Genomic DNA, 15987 nt, shown 5'->3' on the forward strand with positions numbered 1-15987 from the left:
AAACAAATAAACAAAAGCCAATGTTCTGAAAGTTAAAAAAAAAAAAAAAAGACAAGACCGCCGTGGTTCCAGGCTGATGGAGACCAAGCAGATGGTACCGGCTCCTCGACTGGACCCAGCATCTCTGCATCCCCCTCCCACTGGCAGACAAACAGCAATAAGGACATTTCTGGGACAACCGGAAAAGTCTGTATGTAGACCACACATTAAGTGATGTTATTGTATCACTGTTCAATTTTTTAGATGTGGTAATTATACGATTGTTATATAAAGAGAATATAATTGTTCTTAAAACACTCATGCTACTGTATTGGGGTAAAGTGTCATTATGTCTGCAAACTATTGTCAACTGCTTCATCAAGAAACGTGAGCCAGGCACAGTGGTGCACACCTGTTATCCCAGTGGCTCGAGAGGCTGAGGCAGGAGGATTGTGAGTTCAAAGCCAGGCTCAGCAACTTAGTAAGGCCCTAAGCAACTCAGCAAGATCCTGTTTCAAAATAAAATATTTAATAAAAGGGCTGGGATGTGGCTCGGTGGTTAAGGCCCCTGGGTTCAACTGGTACTAAAAAACAAACAAACAAACAAAAAAACACAAAAAGTAGGTGACTCTGTGTGTGTGTGTGTGTGTGTGTGTAGGTAAAAGAGAAAGAGAACTAGTATGGCCAAATGTAAACAACCAGTGACTCTAAGTAAAGGGCATATGATATTCATTGTATTTTCTTTTTTAACTTCTTTGTATGTTTGAAATGTTTCAAAATAAAAAGTTGGAAAACTGGGGGACAAGGTAGACACATAAATAGAGCAATGAAGACACTGCCTAAGATGAAAATAATGTCTGTCACCAATCAAAATATACCATAGTCAACATATTTTAAAATCTACAAATTCATGATGTCACTACATAGAAGAGAGAGAGGAGAGAGACAGTGTCCGAAAGCAAAACGATAAGCAAAGCTTCTTGGAGCTTCTCCTAGATTCCAGGCCACACACGGCTCTAGGGTTCTAGCCATGAAAAAGGGCAGACACTGTCCCACCTCCATGGAGGGAGCTAGCATCTGTCAGTCAAGATGGGCACTGACCATGGAATTGAACTTGGGATGGTGCTGCAGGGCAGGAAGAGATTACGGAGGTGTCTACTGGAAATAGGCTCTAGAGAGTCTGTTTCCCAAAGAAGTGCTGAACCTGAGAACTGGGGTAAATATTTCTGTCTCTCTCTCTCTCTCTCTCTTTTTTTTGTTACACCAATGGCTAGAGCTGTTTGACCCAAGTTTTGCTGTGCCAGAAGTCCATGCACCCATTACTCCAGGAGCCTGGCATCTCAGAAGATTCTGCTCAAGACAGGCAGGGAGCCATTCCTCCATTCATGCCAAGCCAATAGGCCATTTAGACGAGGCCTAGAAGGTGCTGTGGAACAGCGTGCATGGGAACAGGGGAGATGGAGAGAACTCTGCTTCTATCTGCATCTGGGCATAACGTCTAAGCATTGATCTAACCTGGGATTGTTTTGCTTAAGTTGAGTCCTTTCCACTGCATAAGGCTCAATAACTGCATCATGGAAATAATAAATAATTTAATCTTTGTGGACTGATTCAAAGCAAAAGCTTCCCATACATTCAAAATGTAATGTAGGCTATGCTGAATTAAAAAAAAAAATCAACTCATTCATTGTAAAATCACCCGGAGTAGAACTCTAAGTACTACAGGCTTGAAATACTCAGCATAGTTATTGATTTTCATCAACAGCCAGTCCAACAACTTTCTGAGTCCAAAGGAGCCTCTTTTTTGTTTTTGTTTTTTTTATATGCCACAAGTACCTGGAGGGGTAGTGAGTTTAAGAGGTATGTGTGCACATGGTGTGTGTAGTGAATGACTTTTGAAGACACCATGCCTGTCTGAAGAGGCATGCGCTGGTTCGGCCCTCTGCAGGCACACTGGAAGCCCCTTAGCCACACCAGTTGCGGAGGGGATGTGGAGATGTGGAGTCTGGAGAGGCCACTGCTAGAGGCCTCTGGGAGACTTCGCCCTGCTGTCTACTGCAGCAGGAAGCAGGGCAAGTCTCGGCTCCTACTGGATCTTATTTTCCTTCTTCAGGAAATGGCCTAACTAGCACAGCATCTGCTCTTCCTCTCCCTGGTGTTGCCCTGAGGGTCAGAGGGGAGTGAGTGACGGGCCTTGTAGTGATGGGTTGCAGGTAGGGACTCTGGAGTCACGTGGGACTGCCAACACTTTGGGAAGACACTCCACCTCTCGGTGCCTTCGTTTCCTCATCTGTGGAAGGAGGAGGATGGTGGTGTCCACCCCACAGGGCTGGTGTGTGGAGGAAATGGGCCTACTTAAGCACATGGAAAGACCCACACCTGGCCCCTGACAAAGGCCAACGGAGTGAAGGCCAGTAAGATGCCAGGTTGCTGTGGTAACAGGCTGTCCTGGAGTGTCCAGTAACAATTTCTGTCCATTCGCCTGCATGAGGGCACATCCCCAGCATGGCCTGCGGGTCAGCCAAGGCTCAGATGGGCAGGACTGTCCTTGCCTGGAGGCATGGCAGGACAGAGGCTGTCAGGGATTGGAGAAAAGGCAAAGTGAAGGAGGAGGGGGAGGTGCACGGGAGGGAGGGCAGACGGGGACATGGGCGGGGCTTCCTGGAGGAGGAGGCGACACTTGAACCCAGTATCAGAGTCTACACAGTCCTTGGCAGGGGAGGAAGGGGTGGAGAGGGCATCCAACCATGAGACAGCATGGGTCCAGTTCCAGAGCTAGAGAGAGCAGTCTCTGTCCCTTAGTGTCCCTTAGCATGAGGGGAAAGGACAAGAGGGGGGAGTCCAACAGAAAAGTTGGCATCACACTCTGCCATGACCCACAGTCACCTAGCACAGATGGTCTGACCTAGCGAGGCCTCACCTCCACTACAGGAAGGAGTTCTCTGCCTGGAGGGAGCAGGTAGAGATCGGAGACATCCCAGCTCAGGGCTCGACACAGCTGCGAGGTCATAGCCTCTGTTCTCCATGGAGTTACAGGCACTAGTGGCCTTCGCCATTGGCCATCTGCTTGGTTATTCTCATGGTATCCAGGAATGGGGGGGACCAGGCCCAAGGAGCCAGGGGACATCACATGCAGGGACCCAAGAGAAAAGATGGCGAGCTTGAGGCAGGCACAGATGGCTCTGAGCCACAGGGGACAATGACATGACATCACTGAGGTTATCAGGGCCCATCAACTGGTTTAGCCCTCTCCCTGTACAATAGGAGGCCCAGAGGGGACAGGGATGCCCCCAAGATCACACTGCTGACTCAGATCCCAGCACTCTGACTCTGCCTGGGGAGGTAGAGCAGGAGCCACCTGGGTACCTCTGTCCTTCAGCAGACGCCCCCAGGATGGAGGAGAGCTTTGCATGGTACAGACAACTTTGTGGCCATCATCCCAGGCCACCCTCACAACCACCTCCGGGATACACGATGCCACTGCCAAGTCACAGAGGAGGAACTGAGGCTGGGAGAGGCTAAGTAAGCTGCCTGGTGTCAGCAGCTAACCAGGGCCAGAGTCTGGATGTGAATGCCAGCCGGTCTGACCCAAGCCACCAGCTATTATGGGTAGGTCGGCCTTTGTGGGCCGCCACGATCTCACCAGCACAAATGAGCACACGACCTCATCAAACAGAACGCAGGATGGGGCGGTCAATGCTGTCCTATGACACAAACCCTGGGCTTATGTCCCTGGAGCACCTGCCCAGCAGCTCACCGTGCATCTTCCCAGGAGGAGAGCAGAGCGCTTACAGGTGCAGATGCCCAGGCTCTGGGGGATGGAGTGGTGGGTACAAGGCTACCTGGTCAGGAAATATCAGAGTCAGGATCGGAAGCCAGGTCTTCTGAAAGCCTGGGTCCCTTTCTGTCCACTCTTCCTTGTTTGGAGTCACCAGCTCCTCTGTGTGTCCCTGGCCAGTAAGTGGGTGGGGGGGCTTTGCTGGCTCAAAGAGCCTCCCAGGCCAGCCTGTCAGGACACGCTCCCCTCTGTGGTCTGACAAGAGTCCTTTTGGCCCAAGACAAAAGTGAATCCTCACAGGGCATGGTGGCACAGGCTCGTTATCCCAGCAGCTTGGGAGACGGAGGCAGGAGCATCGTGAGTTCCAAGCCATCCTCAGCAAGTTAGTAAGGCCCTAAGTAACTCAGTGAGACCCTGTCTCTAAACAAAATATTTAAAAAGGGCTGGGGATGTGGCTCAGTGGTTGAAGTGTCCCGGTTCAATCCCTGGTACAAAAAAAAAAAAAAAAAAAAAAAGGGAATCCTTGCAGGGTGGGTGGGGGGTGCTCCTGGGGGCGAGGGATGAGATGTCCCTGAAACTAACTCCAGAGTGGGCTCTTAGGGCCTCCACGCTCCACTCACACACCTGGCCTCCCATCAGAGGCCCCAGGTAATGCTGGGTGAGAGGCACCTGATGGCAGCCAGAAACATCTAGGATCTCAGTAAAATTCAGATTTGGGCTCAGCAGGTCGGGGGTTAGGCCTGGGGGGTCTGCATTTCTAAACTGTTCCCAAGGGGCTGCTGCTGCTGCCACTGCAGCCTGGTGACATACATGGTTAGAGAATCTCCAGACCAGAGTATCCCAAACCTCCCTGATAACTGGAACTTCCAGGGCACTTGTTAAAGAGCAGTTTCCTGGGCTCCTTCCCTGGGGGATGCTGATCAGGCTCCGCCTCCCCCACCCCACCTGATGATTCCTACCTTGGTGGGTTTGGGGAGACAAACCCCATCGCCTAGACAAACCCCTCCCACGGTGCCTTTATCCCCTCAGCCTCCTCTCCTGGAGCCACCCAGTCGCCACCCCAGCGGGGCTTGTCCTGCTGAGCAGTGGTATTCGCCATGAACTGCATCGCCATCCCAGGGTGCTACACAGCACAGAGGACTGGGCTCCTGAAAGTATGGCTGCACCCGGAAGGGTGACCAATTTGTCCCCGTGTAACTGGGACTTTCTGCCTTTAATACCGGAAGCCCAGAGCCCTACCTCCGGGGAAACTTTGAGTCCCAGGCAGATGGGGATGTCTGATCACGCCAAGCCTGGTAGGTTTTGATCTGTCACCAAGGTCCCAGTAAAGTCCGGGAACCACGGCTCTAAGGCAAGTCTGTTGCAGGCCATCTTCCTCAAGAGACTGGTAACCCTAACTCATCAATTACAGGACTAATGTTTCCAGAATAACACTGAGTATCTGCTGGGTGTCTGCTGGGCACCTGGCACGAGTTCTACTCCTTGCAAGCTTATTAGGTTGGTATCATCCCATTTTACATGTTTGGACCCTGGGGGGTGGGTAGTTGGTTTTCTCACTCCATCTCTGGTTCCTTCTAGATTCAACCTGCAATTCCAACTCGACTCCATGACGTGGCCACGGCTGTGCTGATGACCAGCACCACTCTACCGTAAGTAGCACGAGTGATTTATTTATTTAGAATGAATTATTTATGCCCCGTATACTTCTAGAAAGCGGTTGAGGTGGCTGGTGGTGAAAGATGCATAAACAATAAGGCCACTGGAGTTACCCGCTGGGAACTGATATTACTTTGGATACCATGGTCTTGAATTAAAAATGGGGGTCAGAACCTTGAATTGAATCTTTCCCCAGATCGACAGGAAAGATATGGGTTGGGTCTGTGGCAGAAATAGATTGGAAACTTGTGTGTGCTCGATAGCATCATGCTCTCCTGTGACCTGCCTCAGTGTCTGTGACAACCAGAAGCCCTCCCCTCCAGGTTCTCTGTCTTCACTGTACTGTTCTGAATCACCTTCATGGTTTGTGAGAGTTAATTTCATCCACACAACTTTGAATCTGAAGACAAGTGGAGACCTATAAATCTTCAAGGAGTTCCCTGGCCAGGGCCCGGCTGGCATCTCAGATTGCAAAAGCATTAATATTACATCTGCAGGGCTCACAGTCTGCTACGGGCTTCCACACTCTCCACGGTCCCTGTCCTAGTTGATGCTCTCAACAGCCCCAGAAGAAGGGCAGACGTGATCAGCCCCGTCAGGCGTGTGAATTCGGTGAGGCTGCTGATTTGTCCAAGTCCGCTCTATTAGTAACAGACACCAGAAGGGCAAAAATCCAGAGCTTCTGAATTGCAGTTCTCTGTTTTGGCTACTGCACCAAAATGTCATCTCTTTTTCTAGGGGCAACAGTGTTGGGTGGTGAATTGCAGAAGTCTGGGAGAGCCTGTGAGAGTATACAGTAGGTACGACACTTGCTGAGTTAGAGAATAAATGAATAAAATGAACACAAGTTAGAATGAATGAACAAGAACCCTTTCCCCTGAAGATCCGTGGTTTTGCAGGGATCTGTGAAGCCAGGTTGGATGCGGGGACCACGTCTCTACCCTGTCTGTGGAAGGCCTAGAGATTTTGATCATGAAGGACAGTGAATCCTCAAGGTCAGGGCAAAGCTGGAGAGTGGATTTTCTCCCCTGTCCCTCACACACATCACTGGGTCCTGTACCAGGCCATAGGTGGGGCCAGGCAGGAAGCAACGGATCAGACGTGGCTACTGTTCTTAGGATGCCACAGGTTAGTGGGGGTGGGGGTGAATCCTGAATCAGGAATGGGGACACTCTGGAGTAGAGGTGGGCTGGAGAGGGGAGTGCAGTGCACTTAAGTCTGGGACAGGGAGGAGGAAGCAGCTAACCGGGGAGAAATCAGAAGTTTCCATGGAAGGAATCAAATTTGAGGCACCGTTTTTCAGGTGAAAGGGGAGGGAAGTTCTGCCAGGCATCAGGGACTACCAGGGGAAAGCTTGATCTTGTAAGAGATGGCAGTTGAGCAGCCTCAAGGAATTCTGGGTGCCTGGAGCTGAAGATTTGGGGCAAATGTCTCGGAGAGGCAGGCACCAGCCAGCACTGTCTTGGTTCCCCACGGAGTCCCCAGCACGCTCCTCTCTCTATTCCTCCACCTTTGCAAGAGGCTTAGCCTGTGCTCCTCAGCCCTGTGTCCCACAGCCATCACAGGAACCTGCTCTGTTGCCATAACCACTCCAGGTCCTGCCTAAGCTGATCCCCTGACTCCTTTGTCATGGAAACCTTCTGAGGACTTCCCCCCCTACCAACCACATCCAAACAAAAAGCCACCAGCCTTTCCCACACCTCATGCAGCACATTCGGCCCACTCTGAAATCAGGACTTTACTGCACCCTGCATCCAATGATACAGACAGGAAGGACCATCCCAAGTCCCCAGGTCCCTGGGGTCTCTCCTGCACCCTCTGCTTGGCCATGGAGGATGCCCTTAATATAGCTTCTTCTCTTCCTCCTGTTTTTTTTTTTTTTTTTTTTTTTTTAATGAATTCAGAAAGTAGAGGCATCTCATAAATTATTAATGTGCTAAATGTCCCCTCTGGAGACCAGCACCAAGAAATGGCTTCAACCTGCCCTGGATTATTGGCCTCCATTCTCTTTCTTAGACAGCAGCAGTCTCCAACAGTGGTAGTCACACAGCCTCTCCTAAGTGGGCTCTAGTCACATCTGGAAACCACTGCATGCTCTGTTCAAGGGCTTGGAGCCATGTGGGCTGGGCTCTGGCAGGATTCTGGCCTGGTGGGCTTTGACTCCAGAGGTAGAGAGGCAAACATGTGGATACCTAGAGCGTCTTGCTAATAGAGCTCCCATCCTGCTCCTGGTCCCTTGGTTTCAGGGTCTCTAACACCAGGGTAAGCAACCCTTGTCGCATGCAAATCAGGAGGTGATTTTTCGACTCCAAGAGCGACTGTCAGAGACCTGTTCCTAGCAGAGAAGTCCAAACCATCATAGCAACAGCTACAGTTTCACAGTTTCTAAAAACACTTTTGCTCAGCAATAAAGACATCATGCAAAACACAACATCTGCATAAAACATAAAAGTCACGTTTGCTAGTCCCATTTTACAGAGAAGCAAAGTGAGACTAAGAGAGATAAAATAAGATCATGCATCCATTGCAAAGCCCTGGTCAGCAAGCCAAGGGGCCAGTATTACTGTGACAGTGAGAACTTGGATGAAGTCCTGCCCTTAATCCCTGCCTGGGCCTCAGTTTCCCAGCCTGTACAATGGAGACACAGGACCCAAAGATTGCTAAGACCATACCAGCCCTGCCATCCTATGCATCTACCTCAAATTCTACAATCCCTAGCTAAGTAAGAAGTGGTACCTGATTTCTCAGGCAACCTACAGTGTAATAAAATAAGCATGTGGGAAAATCAAGTCAGATCATAAAATTCCTGTTCCTGTGAAGCAAAGTGGCACGCCTGACAGCGGAGAGAGACGCTGGAATTGGGCAAATAGCAAAGGGCCTGACTTAGGGGTTTTCACTGATTTGTTTTTTTAAATATCAAAACCAAACATGACTTGGAGTTCTCAGAAATCAAGTCCTAAATGCCCTGGACTGCGCTGCCAGCACGTCGACAGAGCTCCTCTCCTCCTGCTGGAAGACCCCCTTGCCTCCGCTCCCTCTCAGGAGCTTCTCCAAGAAGACAGCCCCGTTACACAAGCCAGAGCGATCCTCCCCAGGAAGGTCCTGGGGAGCGCCAGGGCAGACCAGGAGGCAGGGAGGGCCAGGAGGGAGGTCCGGGAGGGCGCCAGGGAAACGCATCTGCAATTTCATCAGCTGCTGCGGCCACTTTTTAAAGGACAGGCTCTGCGGGATGCAGGGTCTTAAGGAAACCGTGTCTGTCTTTCCCCATCAGCAGCCCCTCATCCTCAGGAAGTGCACTGTGTACTCAGCAGCTGGACCATTCTGTCTGAAAGCCTAGGCTGCTCTCATCTCGCTCCGAGGAGGCAGGAGTTCCGTCCTGGTCTCCGGAGGTTCTTCGCTGGGCTCTGCCTGCATCTCTTGTCGACTCTGCTCCGAAGTGCCCTACTTTCTGCCAACCCCAGACTTCAGAAGGACAGACTAGACCAGTGGGAGATCTGTAGGACCCCCCTCAAAGAGCGCCAGGTGTGGTTAGATGCAAGCCACCTTCCCATCTCTGAAGATGGGGCTCCGAGGGGGGTCTGCAAACCACTGCAGAGGAAGTGGGTTCCTAAGGCAAAGTGGATCCAGAGGTGGGAGAGGCTGGCTGAGGCTGGCTAAAGGCCATCTCAGGTCCCTCCAAGCTCCCTTAACGAGGGGCTACAGCTGGAGAGCCCGTGGGTCCTCGCCGGTCTGGCAGGGTTGGATGATCTGCCCTCCTTTCTTTAGAGAGGAGCCCAGGGCCTCCTGGCTGGCTGTCCAGTGGCAAACCTCCTGAGCACTGCTTGGTATGGGGGCCAGGCCTGTGCCCAGGCCTGTGGTCAGGAGTAAATGAGAGGAGGCTCTGACCTCCAGCAGCTCCAGGGCAGCAAATGCCCGGAACAGGCAACTCAGAGGGCTTCCCAGAGGAAGGGGCATCCCAGCTGTGCCTGGCGGATGGGCATGGTCCCACGAGGTGGAGAGACTGCCGAGGGAAGGGAAATAGGCTGCACTGAGGCCAGCTGCACAAAGGAACAAGAAGTGGGCCATGGCCAGGGGACAGAGTGCCTACTGTCATGCTACGGACGTGGGCTTTGCCCCAGCGTATCCCCCGGCCTCTCCTCCCTGCCTCTTTCCCACACATTCTGCCCACCAGCAGCATTTACTGAAGAGACCAGGTGCCTGGAAGATGAACAGGCCTTAGAAACACCTGGGCTTAGGACCAGACTTCCTTATCAAAACCCCCATAGTGCAAGAAATAAAAGCAAGAATCAGTAAATGGGATAGATTCAAACTGAAAAGATTTTTCTCGGCACAGGAAACAATAATGTGAAAAGAGAGAAATGTGAAAGGAGAAAATCTTTTCCACACACACTTCAGACAGAGCACTCATCTCCAAAGTTTATAAAGAACTTAAAAAACTTTACACCCAAAATACAAAGAACCCAATCAATAAATGGGCTAAGGAAATGGGCAGACACTTCACAGAAGAAGATATACAGGTGATCAACAAATATATGAAAAAAGTGCTCAGCAACCCTAGTAATTAGAGAAATGCAAATTAAAACCACCCTAAGATTTCATCTAACTCCAATTAGAATGGCTATTATCAAGAACACAAGCAATAATAAGTGTTGGCGTGGATGTGGGGAAAAAGGCACACTCGTACTTGTACATTGATGGTGGAGTTGCAAATTGGTGCAGCCACTCTGGAAAGCAGTGTGGAGATTCCTCAGAAAACTTGGAATGGGCCCACCATTTGACCCAGCTATCCCACTCCTCGGTTTATATCCAAAGGACTTAAAATCAGCATACTACAGTGATGCAGCCACATCAATGTTCATAGCAGCTCAATTCACAATAGCCAGATTGTGGAACCAACCTAGATGCCCTTCGATTGACGAATGGTTAAAGAATCTGTGGTATATATATATACAATGGAATATTACTCAGCCATAAGGAAACATAAAATTATGGTATTTGCTGGTAAATGGATGAAGCTGGAAAATATCATGCTAAGTGAAATAGGCCAAGCCCAATAAGACCAAAGGTTGAATGTTTTCTCTGATAAGTGCATGACAATATATAATGAGGGAGAGTGATGGGGAGAAGAGAAGAATGAAAGAACTTTGGATATTATAGAGGAAAAAGGGGTGGGAGGAGGTGGGGATAGAAAAACAGTAGAATGAAACAGACAGTATTACCCTATATACATGTATGATTACATGAATGGTGTGAATCTACATTGTGTACAACTGTAGAAATGAAAAGTTGTGCCCCATTTGTGTAGAATGAATCAAAAATGTGTCTGTAAAAATAAAAAATATTTTAATTAAAAAAGAAAAAGAAAACAATAAAAAATAAATAAAAGAAAACAATTCCATTTACAATAACATAAAGAATAAAATATTTGGTATAAATTCAACAAGAGAAATATAGAATTTATATTCTGAAAGTTACAACATTGTTGAACGAATTAAAAATTAAAATTAGGAAGGCATACCAAAAAAAAAAGAAAAGAAAAGAAACACCTGGGCTGGCAAGTCTCCAGGAGCCCGGAGCATCTCAGTCACCTGAGCTGCGGCGCTGAACTGGCACAGAGATGATGAGGGGCTATAGGAATTTGATGAATCCTGTAGCCTGGAGCTGCTCCGAGTGGAGCCCTGGGACCTGCATTGTTCACATGGGCGTAACCCTGGTCCCCGCAAGCCACTCATCCCGTGCAGTTTGTGAGCCACCTACCTGATCTTGTCTACTCTGTATGAAATCTCCCCAACAGCTGGCCTGGCGGACACCAAAATGCTCAGGGAACTCGACGTCACAGCCAGACAGCCCGTTGCATGCTGGGAGTCTCCAGCGGAAGGGCTCCCTCGCGGGGAATAAGACCCTGCTTCCCCCCAACTTCCACCATGGCTCCCCTTCTCCCCACCCACCTCACAGAGCTCCAGCAAACTCTCTCAGAGGCAGCCATGCGGCTCTGCAGGCCAACACGTCTCCTCTCTGGTCTCAACACGCCTGGATCTTCAACATCCACACCCCAACCTCCTGGGTCACACCCCAGGACCCTGAAGTGCTTGCATTTAGGTGTGGGAACCCAGGCTCCCAGTGGCTCCAGTGACTCACGTCACGACGACTGTGTCATCCTCCCTATTCAACAACCATGGATCAAGAAGCCCAGAGAAATATGAAAGTTAAATCTAACCAGTCCTAACACCAGGACAGATTTTTACCCCTGTGGCTGCAAATTCCCATTTCTGTGGCACGGGAACAGAAACAACCAATGACACACTCCCAGGCTGTCCCTGTCCCGCCAGCCTCGCTCCTCCAATGGGTCGTCAGAGCTTCGTTTAGGTTACACAAATCACATGCATTTTCCCGTTTGCGAAACCATTTTGGAGCCCAGTTTTGAATAAGTGAAGGGATTCATCAAATCCCTCTCGAGGCCGCAGATCCACCCACCCAGCCCTCCACCACCTCTGGAAGCAAGATCGGCCTCCCAGACCGGAGGCACGGGCGACTTGGGAGGTCCACAGAGTTCGGCTCATAACGCGTTTGGCTGCATTTCCTGGGAGGGAGGCAGAAAGCCAGGCTCCAGGGTACCCGGCTGCACAAGGCTGGGAGGAGCCTGCTCTCCTGGGTTCATCCACAGTCCCACTCCCAGACCCTCAGAGCACGCCAGTCTGTGGAGCGCTGTCCAGTCCCAGGTCCCAGAAGCCCTGTGCACATCTAGCTGGAGCTGTTGCCTGGCCCAGTGTTAGCAGCAAACACTCATGCAGCCGAGGATCATGCACGAGAGTCACACTGGAGCCCATCAGAAATGCACAGCGCGTCTGCGCAGGTGGAGGTGGAGAACCAGCCTGCGAGAGGCTCTGCCATGGAGGGCTTCAGGCTCCGCAGCCCGTTCTCCCCTCTTAGGTCAGGGTTCAGCAGAGCCAGCTGTGATGCAGGCTCTCGGTAGACACCGGGAACCCTGGATGAAGGAAATTGGGGACCCTGCTGCCGGGAAGTTCAGAATCCAGTTGGGAAGATAATGAAACGAGTTATTTTCCACACGCATAACTCACTGCAGAGGAGACTACTGTACGTGATGTGGAAGAGAGGCAGGCCAGAGCTTCCCAGCCTTCTGCACCTGAGAAGGCTTGGCAGACATCGCCTCCTGATCCCACTCTCTCGTGACATTACGACACCACAGATAAATATCTATCTATTTATGCGTATGTACTATATGCATATCTGTGCTTCATACATTAAAAGAATAAGATTTTTTTTATTTAAAAAAATTTTTTTTTCTTCTGGCCCAAGAACCAATTTTTCAGCACCTTTGGGGAAAACGGCACTGCCTGTTGAGAACACATGGTATAGAAGAGGAAGGAGTATTCAATTCAATTGGGGGGACAGAAGATGGGGGGCAGAGGATGGGAGGCACAAAAGGAAAGGAAGCAAGGGAAAGTGAGCAGGGAAGGAACCACAGAGGAAGGGTAATCTGTCCAGGGTTTTGAAGGATGAGCAGGAGTTCTGCATAACAGGGAAGGGACTCAGTGTCAAGTCCCCTCCCTGGGCAACTTGAGCTTCTGTTTCTTCTCAGACATTAGTCCCCAGTGACCTTCACCTTCCTGTGTACCTTGGTGCTTCTCTCTCACACTAATTCTCAGCTAATTTGCATGATCAATAGAACATTGGTACGCAACTTCCAGAGCCAGGTGCTAAGAGACTCTGCCAGTTGTGGCTTGGTCTTTCAGAGGAATACATTTGGCAGACTTGGAGATTTCGGTTGCCATGATATTAGTATGCACAAGCATCCCCAGGGAGAGGCCCACATGAGAGGAGCTGCCCTGGCAGTCATGTGAGTGTGCCACCTGGGGAACGGATCCTCCAGCCCAGTCGAGCCTTTGGATGACGGAGCCTCTCACCCTCAGCTCTTCCTGCTGGGCCCCACACCCCATTCTGTGAGTCTGAATCCTGACCTGCAGAAATAATGAAGTAACAAATGATATTGCTATTTGGAGCCACTAAATTTGGGGGTGATTTGCTACCTGGTAATAAATGACAAACACAGGCCCGTCTCATAACCCACTTCCCCGTTGTTTCAGGTCCTCTAGGCAGAAGGCCTCTCGTACTCATGCTGGGGCCCGGTCACTTTGGCCAGCAAGCCAGGAAGCTTCCAAACTTCACTAGTTCCTGCAGCTCCTCGAAGCACTCTGAGAGGCAGACAGTTACAAGAGAGGCTGAGAAGCAGGATTCTTCTCCGGGTCGGGGGTTTCCTGAGGAGTTTGGCCCCTCATGTCTGGAGAGAATGCCAATTTGTAGGTCCTCCATCCCTGCATCCCTTCACCCCTCCCTGCCTCTCTCTCCATCTAGTAAAGTCTGTGACAAGGGAACTCAGACCTGGACTCTGTCCTCAAGGATCTCACTGCCTCGCCCGAGAGACAATCATTTGTACATAAGCTCTCAGGTAGACAAAACCCTATGAGAGGGACAAGAGAGGGACCTGGAGCACAGGGGCTGTTCACATACTGTTAGACATAAACCAGGGAGAATATCTAAGGGGCCCACTTTAGGGGTCTCCTAGTGGCAATCAGGAAAGGCTTCCTGGAGGAGGCAGCATTTCATCTGGGTCTTAGAGCACAGACAGCACTTGCCACACTGGACAGAGGAGAATGCGTTGTTCTGGATGATGAGAAAAGTGTAAGAAAGGTAGAAATGCAGGAAAAGCCAGGAATGCTAAGTAGTCACGTATTCAGTGTGGGGTAGCAGCCGATGGCGCAGGGATAACACCAAGGGAGGTGACTGTCAATCAGGGCCTGCTACATGCCAGACACTGTTCTAGTTACTTCCAATCTTTTAAAGCCTACCAAACCATTGTGAAGTCAGTGGCTTTCTCCCTTGATGGCACGGAGGAGGGGGCCGAAGCCCAGGGCCTGGCACTGACCACCAGGACTGTGCTCCCTGAGCTTCAAGAACAGAGGTCCAAGCCTGGAGAAGGGGAGTGACTTATCCGAGGTCCCATAGGGGCCTGGGGCACCGTCAGGGTGTGAGGTCCGGCTCCCACAGCAGGCTCCCGGGTGCACGGTCAGGTCTGCACACAGCTCGCCGGCTGCTCTTTGGCCTCCTCTCCTGTTGCATCCGCCCGCACCCAGGGTGGCTGCTCCGGCCACAGGCCTGACTCAGTGCTCTCGGGCCCACACGCCTTCCCACCTCCCGCTTTTGCACACCCAGTCTGCTCTGCCGGCTGCGCTCTCCTCCACGGCACCAGCTGTCCTCCACCACCTCCTCCTTCAGCAGCCGGCGCCACATCACCTGCCCCGGGAAGCTCCCTGGCCCAGGCCCGAGAGGGGCCTGGTCATACCTCCACCACAGACACCACCCCTCTTGGCGGTGCCCCTGGGCCCTGCCCCATGACCCCACGTGTGCGGGCCTGGACTCAGACGCTCTGCAGTGAAGCTAAGAGGAGGGAAACACGCCCTGGGGGCCTGGCTCCCGCACCTCTGCACCCATCTCACCACTGGCTGCTCGTCCCCCAGGCCTGCCTTCGCTCCGTGGACACACGGGTCCTTTTCCATGGTGAGCCACCCACTGCACATGCTCTGCTGGCAGGGAATGCGCTCCTCCTGCTGGGCCCTTCTCGCCCTTCAGCTCTTAGTTCAAATGCACCCTCTCCAAGAGGCCTTTCCTGGTTGCCCCCAGGCAGCTACGAGGTATCCCTCATCCCTGATTTATTCCTATCATGGCCCAGGGCCCTGAGCACAGTCTTCAGGGCCAGACCAGCTGGGTTTAAGTCCTGGCCCTACTACTTGTTAGCTTTGAGTCCTTGGGCAAATTACTTAGTTTTTCTATGCCTCAGTTTCCTGATCTATAAAACTAAGGATGATACTGATACCACTGAGCAGTTATAGGAGTAAATGAGCTAATGCAGCAGTGCCCAGAACAGAGTTTGGTACACTCTAGGCCCTACAGATCCGGCCACTGGCTCTCAGTATGGCTACTTATTTATTTGCTGATTGCCCATCTTCCTCGCAGAATATGGCTGGGGACCATGTCTGTCCTGTTCAGCACAATATCACCAGAACCTACCAAGACATAAAGTAAGTTGCCTAAAATACTGGTTGGTTGGTTGGTTGGTTGGTTGGATGAATGGATGACTGATGGATTGATGGTAGAGGGAGGGATAGATGGATGACAGATGAAGGGTGGAGGTAGAAGGAGGGAGGCAGAAATGAAGGGATGATGGATGGATGAAGGGATGGATGGACAGAGGGAGGGAGGAATGGAAGGTTGGAGCAAAGAAGTAAGTGTGTGGACCACTCCCTCCTAATGGTTGTGTCTTCCTACACTCTTCTTTCCTTCTCCAGATACCAGTTGACATGGAGAGTCTCACCTACAATGAATCATGGCCTTACGAGTGAGCACCCAATAGTGCTTAAAATTCACAGTGTACAGAGTGAGTGACTGGCCGGGAACCCAGGAAAGACTTAACTGAGGAGAAAGGCAGTCTTAGAGGACAAAAGAACTTCAGTGGGGAGAGAGGCTGGGCAGGGAGTGGACGAAGGGGCATCGTGTTC

At 51.0% G+C, this 15987-nt stretch overlaps 1 protein-coding gene across 1 annotated transcript in view; it reads right to left on the reverse strand.

Annotated features, from left to right (window-relative positions):
- Nucleotides 1-15987, reverse strand: part of GABBR2 (gamma-aminobutyric acid type B receptor subunit 2) — a 347122-nt gene that overhangs the window by 214044 nt on the left and 117091 nt on the right. The window lies entirely within an intron of this gene.

Source organism: Sciurus vulgaris (genome assembly GCF_902686455.1).
Source record: "Sciurus vulgaris genome assembly, chromosome: 15".
Classification (NCBI taxonomy): Eukaryota; Metazoa; Chordata; class Mammalia; order Rodentia; family Sciuridae; genus Sciurus; species Sciurus vulgaris.